Source organism: Heterodontus francisci, chromosome 33 (genome assembly GCF_036365525.1).
Source record: "Heterodontus francisci isolate sHetFra1 chromosome 33, sHetFra1.hap1, whole genome shotgun sequence".
In the NCBI taxonomy this organism is placed as follows: Eukaryota; Metazoa; Chordata; class Chondrichthyes; order Heterodontiformes; family Heterodontidae; genus Heterodontus; species Heterodontus francisci.
Window position 1 is genome coordinate 54205652 of NC_090403.1, and position 9069 is coordinate 54214720.

Here is a 9069-nt window from a genome sequence, read left to right on the forward strand (position 1 = left end):
TCTCCCCTGCTCTCATGCTCACATCTCTGCCCTGGGATTGCTGCAGTGTTCCAGTGAACATCAACGCAAGCTCGAGGAACAGCATCTCATCTACCGATTAGGCACACTACAGCCTGCCGGACTGAACATTGAGTTCAATAATTTCAGAGCATGACAGCCCCCCATTTTACTTTCATTTTTAATTGTTTTTTCTTTTTTTCTTTTTTGCATTTTTTACAACCTTTTTTTTGCATTTATTTCATTTCATCTTAGTTTGTTCAGTTTGCTTACCCACTGTTTTTTTTTTCAGGTTTGCACTTGCTGCTGTTCAATATTCAGTCAGTTAACACCTTTTCTGTACTAATGCTTTGTCTTTCAACTCACCATTAACATATTGTTTGCCTTTGCTCCATGACCTTTTGGTCAGCTTTGTGGCCTTGTCCAATCTACACCTTCTCCTTTGTTATCTCTTGCCCCACCCCCACCTCACTTGCTTATAACCTGTGACATTTTAAATATTTGTCAGTTCCGAAGAAGGGTCACTGACCCGAAACGTTAACTCTGCTTCTCTTTCCACAGATGCTGCCAGACCTGCTGAGTTGTTCCAGCATTTCTTGTTTTTATTTCAGATTTCCAGCATCCGCAGTATTTTGCTTTTATTTGGGCAACTTATTGCTTCCTAATCCACCAAATAGTCTGTTTTAAGTTGCTGTAGTTCTGGATTGCACTTCCTGGCAAAACCAAATTAATTTAATCCAATAGTTTGGCGGAATCCATCTTTTTGTCATCAGTAGATGATCCTTCGCCCATTATCAGTGTTGTGGGGGGCAGGGTGGGGGGGGGGGCATGTGTGAAGGGCGAGGAGTTGACACTTGTCCAGAAAAAGTCAACAGGCTGGGGCTCTTTTCTCTGGAAAAGAGAAGACTAAAGGATAACCTGATATATTATGAAAGGGTTTGGTAAGGTCGATATAAAGTGTTTTCACTGTGAGTAAGACCAAATTTAGAGGACACAAGTATAAGATAGTCACTAATAAAATTTCAGGGTTACAGGTGGGGCAGTGTGACTAAGTGAGTTGCTCTTGCAGAGAGCTGGCATGGACATGATGGGCTGAATGGCCTTCTTCTGTGCTGTAACTATTCTGTGATTCTATTCTATGATTCAATAGGGAATTCGGGAGAAACATCTTGACCCAGAGAGTGGTGAGAATGTGGAACTTGTTACAATATGGAGTGGCTGAGATGAACAGCATTTCAGGGGAAGCTGGAGAAACACAAGGGAGATGGTTATTACCAGATACAGCTATTCGGCCCAGCTGGTCCATGCCAGTGTTTATGTCCCACACAAGCCTCCTCTCACCCCTCTATTCTTGCCAAGGGAGAGACCACTCCCTTTTAGCTTGAAGTAGTAGCTGCATTTCATGGTTTGCTGTTGCTATTCTTTGCAATAAACAGGCCAATAAATTAGCTACAGGACATAAGTTGTGAGCTTCGCTGTCTGAAACCATGAGTTAAGTAACCACAGAAACAGAAAGCCCTGTGAAATGCAATTTGGTTTCCATCTCTGGTATACACGCCACGGAATGGTACATGTGGGAGGCATTCAAGAGCTAAAACTTCAATATTAATTGTGGCAGAAACTTGGGCAAAAGATGATCTGCTACACAGTCCCAACATGCACATGGTTAGACACCAAAATGTCCAGAACACACACCCTTCCAAAACCTGGCTGAATGTATGGCAGTAACATGGTTATTTTTTATTATTGGGGTTGAAAGAAAATGAAAGGATTTAACACTAGTTTGTGGAGCTAGGCTCAGATCCCAGGCAGGAACAAGAATTTTTTGGAGCCGTTTGGTATACCAGCGCCCCTTCTGTGAATCCCTCTGCATTGCATCACCTTCAGAAATAACTCCAACCCTGATGAGCTGCATTTTCTAACCTGGTTTCAACTGACTAAGGAAAGAATGCCGCATATCATCTGTTTTTGTGAACAAATGATGAGTTCTTTCCTCTTGCTGTTACCCAGAACTTTGATGGGAACGTTTCTGTACTTTTGTACAGCTTGTTGTTATCCACGAAACCCTGGCCTCTCTTTCTGCCTGATCTGCAAAATGCGCAAAATTCCTCCCCATTAAGGAAAATCGAAAGCTGCGTGGCCAGATAAATGGTTCTTCACACAGCTTCTGTTAGTTATTGTAAAGTCGTTCCAAAAGAGGGTTCAATCCAGGAAGAGTATTTCCTAGCAAAATACTGACAATTAATTTTAAAGGAGCTTAGTAGGATATACTCCTTACAAAAACACACACTTTATGCTGAAACGGTTAGAGGAAATAGGGTGGGAGGAGACACATGTAGAGTATAAGCTCTGGCATAGACTAGTTGGGCCGTATGTCCTGCTTCTGTGCTGTACACTTGATGTAACTTGATTAACATCTACCAAGAAGGAGTCAGTATTTAATGTGGTGATTCAGTATAAGTGTAACTTAATTTTGTGGGGTTGGAGCAGGGCAAGGCGAAGATATAGGGCGGCACAGTGGCGTAGTGGTTAGCACTGCAGCCTCACAGCTCCAGGGACCCGGGTTCGATTCTGGGTACTGCCTGTGTGGAGTTTGCAAGTTCTCCCTGTGTCTGCGTGGGTTTTCTCCGGGTGCTCCGGTTTCCTCCCACAAGCCAAAAGACTTGCAGGTTGGTAGGTAAATTGACCATTCTAAATTGTCACTACTATAGGTAGGTGATAGGGAAATATAGGGACAGGTGGGGATGTTTGGTAGGAATATGGGATTAGTGTAGGATTAGTATAAATGGGTGGTTGATGGTCGGCACAGACTCGGTGGGCCGAAGGGCCTGTTTCAGTGCTGTATCTCTAATCTAATCTAAAAATATTCAACAGTTTCCCATCTCACATTGTGATGAAGAATTCTTGCCAAAACTAAATGGAAATTTTACAAAAGTATAATGAATAGACTGGAGAAGTCAGGGTTGTTCTCCTTTGAGCAGAGAAGAGTAAGAAGAGATTTGATAGAGGTGTTTAAAACCATGAATGATTTAGATAAGGTAAATAAAGAGAAGTTATTTCTGGTGGCTGAAGGATCGATAACCAGAGGGCACAGATTTAAGGTGATGAGCAAAAGAACTGGAGGTGACACGAGGGAAAACCTTTTTACACAATGAAAGGTTAGGATTTGGAATGCACTGCCTGATAGGGTGGTGGATACAGATTCAATAGTAGCTTTCAAAAGGGAATTGGATCAATGCTTGAGCAGAAAATATTACAGGAATCTGGGGAAAGAGCGGGGAGTTGGATTAACTGGATTGTTCTTTGAAAGAGCCGGTGCAGACTCGATGAGCCGAATGGCCTCCTTCGTGCTGTACTATTGTATGATTCTATGATAAGGGAGCCTGCCCAGTGGTCACTGAGCAGCATGTCACTCTCCTAAACAGACCAAGCACTGTCAAAAGGGCTCCCATGTTTCATCTGCACTCTGCGCTGACTTGACTGATCTCAGCCAGGGCTGATACAAGTGACTATGGATAAGCAGGGGTTAAATTCAACCAGGGTTCCTAGTCTTAATCCAGTTAGGTTGATTCAACTGCTTGATGTGCAATATTCTATTTAAATGTTGCACATGAACATGCTTGAGCAGTGTGGACAAATATTAAACCTAATTGTATGTGTTTGTAAGTACCATGGGATATGCTGTATCTCTACATATTATGGGTACTGTAGTATAGTGTAGTGGTCATGTTACTAGTAATCCAGGTAGCGCTGGATACTGGGTGAGCTGTGTAGTGGCAATGCTTTTGTTATAATACTGCTCACATTGCTGCACCCTTCGACGCAGTTATGGCAAGGAGGTTTCCATGGTTACAGCTAGTAGTAATGGATGCTGTGCAGTAGGTTTGATGTCATTGTTAAACTACTCTAACTCCTTCATACCTTAGTCCTGATGATAACAAGAAATGTTTACTTTTCCATCAGACTCCTCAGTTGGAGATCCCTGAAGAGCTGAACACCCAGAGCATGACATCACACTTTAGTGGGGAGGAGCCCAAACCCGAGGACACATGCAGCATCACGTCAGTCAAAAGCACGGAGCAAATTGGGAGTTCAAGCCAGTTCCAACCTGAGCCCCAGGTCCGTCCGAAGACCCAGTGCCCGCCCAGCTTCCAGTTACGTTTCCAGGCCCAAACACAACCTGAAATGCAGATCCTTCTAAAAGGGGGTCAAAAAGTCACTGTAGGTTATCAGTACTCTCCGTCACAAATGATCAAGAGGGTGTCTATGGCTCTGAAACGCAATCGCAATCAGGTGTGCCCCCCAAATGATGTAAATTACTTTGCGCAGACTGATGCCACAGAGGCCTTAAACTTTAGCTCCAGTATGATGCAGGAGGTTTCTAACCCAGCTGGAGATCAACACAATCCAAAATGCATCTGTTGGAAACGGAGCGCAAGTAAGTGTGAAAAAATTTTGAAAGCTTTCCTGAGCTGAAAATAAATGGGGCTTCAGTTTTTAAAACACTCATTAGAAAATGGTCAAAAATATTGGATTAAAGAGTCTGTTGGCACCTGCATTGCCCAGTTAGGACTGAGTGTAACACGAAGATCCCAGGCTTTGCTCTCAAGGTGGGTTAACTGGCCCCAGTTCACGGACATGTGGGATTTTAACACTCAGGCGGAAATGCGTGGGAGGGGAGTATATCTGTTAATGCAAGTTATTATTGTTATGAGTGTGCATTATTTCTGGTCACATACAGTGGACTATCTGCTATGGTCCTTTGCTGTTGTAGAATGAAGGGTAGGTAGTTAGTTTGATCTTAGAGTAGATTAAAGGTTCGGCACAACATTGTGGGCCAAAGGGCCTGTACTGTGCTGTACTGTTCTATGTTCTATGTTCTTAAAACTCTTTACCCCTGGTAGGTATGAGAACTTCCCTGCCCCCACATTCCTGCCACTGGTCGCCCAGTATGCCCATCTGCAGCAATTTCCTACACCGGTCGGAATGTGCATAAAATCTTCATTATCCAAATGGATGACTCTTTGCTGTCAGTCAAATGCCCTTTATTTCCATGTCTGATATTTTCTTTACCCAGAGAGTGGTGAGACTGTGGAGTAGTTGAGTCGATTAACATAGATGTATTCAAGGGAAACTAGAAAAGCACAAGAGGGAGAAAGGAATAAAAGGATATGCTGATAGGGTGAGATGAAGAGGGATGGAAGGAAGCTTGTGCAGAGTATAAATATTGACATGAACCAGTTGGACTAAATGGCCTGTTTCTGTGCTGTATATTCTATGTAATAAACAAAATTGTTCAAAGAAAATTTTTAAAAAACTTTTTATTGTTCCTATGATTTTTCTCCTGGGTTGCTTGCAGCAGTGTCCAGGAGATTAGTCCTTAATTCCTGGAGACTCCAGGGCAATCCTGAAGTGGCAGCCACGTTTTTTTGGCTACCATGACTCTTCTAGCACTGCTGCCCCGTGCCATAGTTTACACTGGCAGGAAACCGAGTCAAAGGTTTGGTTTTGGAAATTCACCAAAAGGTTGGATTTTGTTTCAACTAGGCTTTTTTGGAGTCTTGGAGGAGGGTTGCAGGGGAGGTACCATTTTATGTTTTGGGTGATGGTGTAACACAGACAATATTGGATCAGCTGCCCATTGTGCGTCTCACCAGATTTTCATTGTGTACTTCATTGGTAATGAAAATTATGGGAAGTGTTTATTGCCCATTTTACACTAACTCCAGAGGTCAAAATGACCGACCCCCCCCCCCCCCCCCCACTCCCCCCACCCCACCCACTACAGTGGGATATGATGATGTATTGATTAGGCTTTTGGCCAAAGTTTGTGAGTTCAAATTGTAGCATGGTGTTTCATGTGGTGCACAAAATGGCTACTGCCAAAAGACTTCATTTACATATCACGACATCAGAGGTCACATGTTTAGCAAGCCAAACTGTACGAAAGTATTTATTCATCCATCCCTCTTTTCATAAAAGAAAATTTGCATTTACGTTGCAACTAAAAAAACATAGGAACCAGTACATTTACATATCGCTAAAACAGCATACTTAACAAAGTTAACAAAACGCACAAAGGTGTACCAACAATTTTTGCCTTTACTCAATTGTAAGTCCATTCAGAACCTTAGGGAGCCCCTAACAGGCTCCAAACTGCATAGCCATACAGTCCATGCAGAACTCCGGAATGTCCAACTCTGAGGCAAATCAACAAACGCTCTGTCCAAACACAAAAAGGCAAAGCAGTCTTATTAGCCTTTTTAATCAAATTTGATTTTCTTTCTTTGAGGAGTCGTCTTTCCACCTCTGAATCCTCCAAATCCACCCAGTCCTCTTCTAGTGCTTCCAAAGCCTCGCCCACCTCGCTGGTTTTCGCCCTTCAGTTGAGCAAAGGCAAGTGTAATTTTGCATCCATCAATTTCTCCATCTTCCATCATTTCCTTAGCTGATTTCGCATCTTATTCCGATGAGAAGTTCACAAAGTTAAAACCTTTTGATCTTCCAGATTCTCTTTCTGCAATCTCAACTCCTTCAAAGGCTTCTTCATTTGTGTCATCAGAAAGGCCACGAACAAACAATGTCTTGCTGGGACCATCACCAGTTCTGTGCCCATGGTTGCTGAAATCCAACCTCACAGTTCTCCATTCAATTTCTGTATTGCTGTAATTCTCAAGAGCTTCTTTAGCATCCTCAATAGATCTAAATTTAACAAATGCAACTCCTTTTGGTCTGCCATTCTTTTCTGGTATTTTGATCGATGATGTTTTTTCAAAAATACCCTGAAGGGTTTCTTCTGTTGCAGAATATACCAGGTTATTTACAATGAATGTAGCAAAATCTAGTTGGATTTGTCTATTCTTTACATGTAACATACTCTTATCACCAGTGAAAGCAGCATCCTCATAAATCTCTTTGAGGCCATCCTGAGTTATATTGATTGGAGATTTCTGACAAACAGTGTCCTGCAGTCCCTTTCTCTTTTGCTGTTTGCATTGCTTTCCTTGCTTTGCCAGGTTTGATGCAAGTCCCAGCACTTTGTTTCCATTGAATTCCAGTACCTTTCCGAGTTGTTCTTCGATTTCAAAGTAATCGAATTTCCTGATAGATCTAATTCGGACATCTGTGACTGAAAATTTCTTTTTGGTGAAGAAGCCATTCAGGGTTTTCTTTAGTTCCTCAAAGTACTTTTCAGAGTTCAAATTTCTAACAAATAGCAAAAAGGATGCATCATTTTCAACCTTATGCTTCTGCTCTTCTTTCGTTCTCTTTCCCGCTTTCTTTGGACCAACTAACTCAAACTCTTCCTTTGCTTTTTTAGTCACAGCAGCTGCATACTTGGGAATAGATTTCTTTTCTCATACATGGAGGGTTACCAGTCCAAGCTTTTGACTTGTTTCAGCTGAAATGAGGGAAGTCTACCTTGAGACTTGACGGCACCAACAGAATGTTTTGTCAGAATCATTATCAGACATCTCTCCAGAAACTATCTTTAAAGGCTTACTTTTCCTCTTTCTAGCAAAACATTTACATGCAATTTTTTTTTTATTCATTCAGGATTGGGGGCATCACTGGCTAGGCCAGCATTTATTGGCTAGTCCAAATTGCCCTTGAGAAGGTGGTGGTGAGCTGCCTTCTTGAACCGCTGCAGTCCTTGGCGTGTAGGTACACCCACAGTACTGTGAGGAAGGGAGTTCCAGGATTTTGACACAGTGACATTGAAGAAATGGCGATATAATTCCAAGTCAGGATTTTATGTGGCTTGGAGGGGAACTTCCAGGTGGTGGTGTTCCTATGCAACTGCTGCTCTTGTCCTTCTAGTTGGTAGGGTCGCGGGTTTGGGAGGTGCTGTCGAAGGAGCCTTGGTGAGTTCAGCTTCTTGCAGTTAGAGCACCATTTTCCCCACACTGGACGTGCTTCCTTTTCCTCCTTATGGTGTCCACCACAGTATTTACATCTAATACTCTGGCCTTGCTCTTTCTGCTGGCCCTTCTGAAAGTTGTCCTTCCTTTCCATCATTGACTTGTGCTTGGAAGACTTGGACTGCCTCTCAGTATAGTGCACAGCCTTGTCAGTTTCCCATCAATACTCTTCAGCTGTTGATTAGCCACTTCAGAGCTTCTGTACATGCCAATAGCTTTCTTGAGAGTCTCTCAGCAGACTTGCTGTCACAGAGGGATCTCTTGTTCCTAAGACAATCCTATCTCTGATGAGATCATCCTTCAGTTGCCCAAACTCACAAGACTCAGCTAGACATCTCAGTACAGTCACATACTGATGAATATTCTCCCTCTCTTCCTGAATTCTAGTGCTAAACACATAGGGCTGAATTTTATGAGCCTCCTAATGTGAGTTTGGAAGCGAGGGGCCCCATAGAATTGTGACAGTAGGCAGGGGGTCGCACATGGGCCTGCACAAAGCAATTTTGGCATAGGCGGGATTGGCCAAAGACAGCTTTCCCAACCAGAGGCCAATTGAGGCCCATAAGTGGCCTTTCAATGGCCACTTGAGGGCTTCTTCCTGCCACCGCTAGGATTTAACCTGTTATGGGGGCAGGTCCTCAGCCATACGGGGAGGTTGCCTTGTAAAATGAAGCAATCACCCTGCAGGCTTGGGGGGGCCTTCCTTAGTGGGCAATCTGTGGCCCACGGAGGGCCCCAGCAAGGAACACCTGCACCTCCCTGAACCTCCCACTGCGCTACATGCCCACGCTCCCCCCTCCACCTTGCCAGAGCCTGCCAGTCTGGCTCCAGTGACCCTGCCTCACTCACCTTGGATCCAGGATCCAGCGGTGGGCTGGGGACCAAGGCCTCTTGCAGTACCCGCATTGACCACTGCTCCCAGTGGCACTGCCGATTCTGCTGAGCTGCTGGCCCTGTGATTGGCCAGCAGCTCTTGGAAGCAGGATCCTTATCTTTAAAGTGACGGGGATCCTGGTGGCAGGCTGTTAATTGGCCTGCGCCGTAGAATCGCTCCGGAAGGGCTCCAGCTGGCCAGCTGGCCGAAGCAGGAACCCCCCCCCCCCCCATCTTTTTGGATCAGTGCCTGGAACTCCACTACAGGCAAAATTTC

The 9069-nt window shown here is 44.0% G+C and overlaps 1 pseudogene; it reads right to left on the bottom strand.

The window, feature by feature from the left end:
• Positions 1-6260: 6260 nt before the first annotated feature.
• On the bottom strand, positions 6261-8825 carry LOC137348002 (nucleolin pseudogene; annotated as a pseudogene).
• Between the last annotated feature and the right edge of the window lie 244 nt (positions 8826-9069).